The 2935-nt window shown below is 41.9% G+C and overlaps 1 long non-coding RNA gene across 1 annotated transcript in view; it reads left to right on the top strand.

Moving 5' to 3' along the window:
* Positions 1-1054: 1054 nt before the first annotated feature.
* The window catches only part of LOC116673122 (uncharacterized), a 14948-nt gene continuing 13067 nt past the window's right edge, over positions 1055-2935 (top strand). Inside the window, exon 1 of the long non-coding RNA XR_004327754.1 lies at positions 1055-1065. This is a non-coding gene — a long non-coding RNA (uncharacterized LOC116673122). The remainder of the gene's footprint in view (positions 1066-2935) is intronic.

Genomic DNA, 2935 nt, shown 5'->3' with positions numbered 1-2935 from the left:
CAGACTCGTAGCAACTAAAAGCCTTGGGTCCTTAAAAACAAGTACAAGTTCTGGTTTTTCAACTTTTCCTGACTCCAGCAGAGTGTGAGGTCGACCTGAGTGGATGAAGAGCCTCAGTTTGTCACTACTGCAGCCAGCTGGTCAGACACAAATCCCCTCATAGCTCTGTGATGAAGAGGTGATGGAAAAGCGGAATAAAATCTACCTCCTCGCCGGTTTGAGCAGCCTCGGTCCAGGTGGCAGGTCGTCCTCGGAGCCCCTCGCTTGGATCGAGGATGTCGAGATGATGTCACTCTGCGTTTGGACGCTGGTCTCTGCAGACATTTGGGTGACCGGCAGGTATCGACTCTGGGGAAAGACAGCAGCTTTAAAACTTCTTCTGTCTGGTCTTTTTTTTTTCCGTATTTCTTTTTTTGTCTTTTGCGTCCCGTCTGTGTTATGAGTTTAAGACATGAGGGACCAGAAAAGACAGAGTGCTACAATCACTTTAACACTGGACCCAACACTGACACTTTAGTAATAATTTATGGTCTTTTCTTTGTTTATTTGACGAATGTTCTTATTGTTGTTATTATTGTTATTTTGTGGTCTTTATACTGTCTTTTTATCTATTCATTATTTCTTTTTTCTTGCTAAAACTGCTGCTGGAACTTTCAATTTCCTTGCGGGAGTCATCCCAAAAGGATCAATAAAGAGAAGTCTAAGTCTCTAAGTCTAAGTCTAAAGCGTGTTTGTACGTACGTGTGTGTGTGTGTGTGTGGTGTGTGTGTGTGTGTGTGTGTGTGTGTGTGTGTGTGTGTGTGTGTGAGAGAGACAGCTAACTTTGAGTGTAAACAGATTGCTTCTCCTCTCTTTGATGTATCTTTCCATCCTGTCGTTTATGTCCTCATTTCTCTCCACAGCCGTGTGTGTGTGTGTGTGTGTGTGTGTGTAAAAGTACACTAAACATGCGGAAAGTGTGTGTCATACTGTGTTCGTTCACATGCGGCCTTCTACATCCATTTTTTTTAAGTGTCAGGTTTGCGTGTGTCCTAGTCTCTCACCATACATGGAGTTGTCAAACTGGTTTACAACTATTAAGGTGCGTGTGCGCGCTCTTCGTGACGCTGATTAAAAGTGAGAGGTTTTTGATTGCATCGACCTCCACGGACAGACAGACAGACAGACACACACACAACACACACACCACACACACACACACACACACACACACACACACACACACACACACACACACGATCCAATCCAGGAGGCTCAATGCTGCGTTAACAAACTAACACTTCACTGTTTACTCTCCAAATTCAAATTTATGCAGATGAAGGCGAAGTGAAAAGATGAATGAGCTTGTTTGTGTTTGGAGGTTGGAGCTCTCCCAGTAAAACCAGAGGAGTCTCTTCCAGAAACCAGCAGCTACGATGGGGGGGAAATATAAGCTAAAAGTGTCACTGGTGGATATATTTTTGCACCATCATCCGATCATTTCCAGCCTCAACAGATGAGCAAAGTGATTTCAGATCGTTTTTGCCTTCCAATTTGTTACAGTTCATGCCATAATAGCTACTGCTCTCGCGCCTCTGACCCCACCAGTCAGCAGGCTCCGCATCAGAACATCTACACTCAGACATAAAGAGCACGAGCTTTTATCCAGTTGTCTGACCGAAATGAGTAATACTGCACCTCTCACCCCTTTTTCAAGTTTTGTTTTCGCAAAGAAAAATAGCCACTCCACATCCCAATACTTCAAAACAACAACATTCACACCTACAGATTATTTATTTGCAAATTATAGCATTTAATAAAGGAGCAAAACTCGAAGCTTTCCATGCAGTTTTAAAGGGCTCAATTCAATTAGTAGGTTCTACAAGTTGAAGTATCTTAGTTAGCAAGTAACCAAGGTAAATAAAGTACTTTAACAGGCTGAAACTCAGCAAACTTACTTCATCAGGACTGTATTCACCGACTCATTGGACTTTAAAAGACAATATATGCCTAAAAAAATCCCAGTGCAACCAGTACAGTACTGAGATGTGTTAGCCTATCTTAGTAAAACAACTGGAAGCAAAAGAAGACAGCTAGCATAGTGAAAAGAAAATACTTTTTCACGTTGTATCTTGTTTTTTTAGCCTACTGCATGTGTGTAAAATGTGATGCTTAGCAGCTTCAGAGGCAGCAGTTGAGACATGTCTTTAGCTAAGCTAGCAGTTAGCAAAGCTACACGACATCAGAAATAAAAGCGCTTATAAGAATGACAAAGTGTAAATGTGACGTTTTAAGGTCACATTTGATTCTTTCCCCTTTAATCTTGGTATTAAAACAGCTCATGTTCTTACCTTCACAGCAGGTGGACAACGTCTTGTGGTTTTAGGAGAAGCTAGGCTAGCTAGCAGTTAGCTACATCCTGCTCGTAGCCTTCGAGCTAAGCTAGCTGCACACCCGGAAGCCATCTCTGTCCAGTTGGTTAGCCAGGACAAGGCGGCAGCAACTTACAAAATAAAAAATAAGTTAAGACACAAACGCTTACTGGCATGGGTAGCAAGTCCAAACGGAATAATAACTAGAGCATGCACAGGTGAACGGGAATGGGGAAGACATGTTCAGAGGATAGAAAAGCAAACAGAGCAGGAGGAGATGCGCAGGTAAATACTGATTGGGAATGAGGAACAGGTGTGCAGGTGGCTGGAGGTCGATGCTGGGGCAGTGTATCTCAAACCTTTTTCAACATTGTACCCCCTTTGAATTGCTATTTTCAACCAAGTACCCCTTGACCAGCGCAAAACATTTATTGTAGATAAAAAAAAGTCTAAATAAAGAGGAACAGTACAGCACCGGCAGTGATAGATTCACTAAACAACAACCAACACAATACTAGTTATCTAAATATTATATTCATAGGACAAATCAATCCGTAAAATTCTGTTTATAATAGTATTAATTT

This window comes from Etheostoma spectabile, chromosome 23 (genome assembly GCF_008692095.1).
Source record: "Etheostoma spectabile isolate EspeVRDwgs_2016 chromosome 23, UIUC_Espe_1.0, whole genome shotgun sequence".
NCBI classification, from domain to species: Eukaryota; Metazoa; Chordata; class Actinopteri; order Perciformes; family Percidae; genus Etheostoma; species Etheostoma spectabile.
Note: the sequence above shows the minus strand (reverse complement) of the source record. Positions and strands in the feature narration are given on the sequence as shown.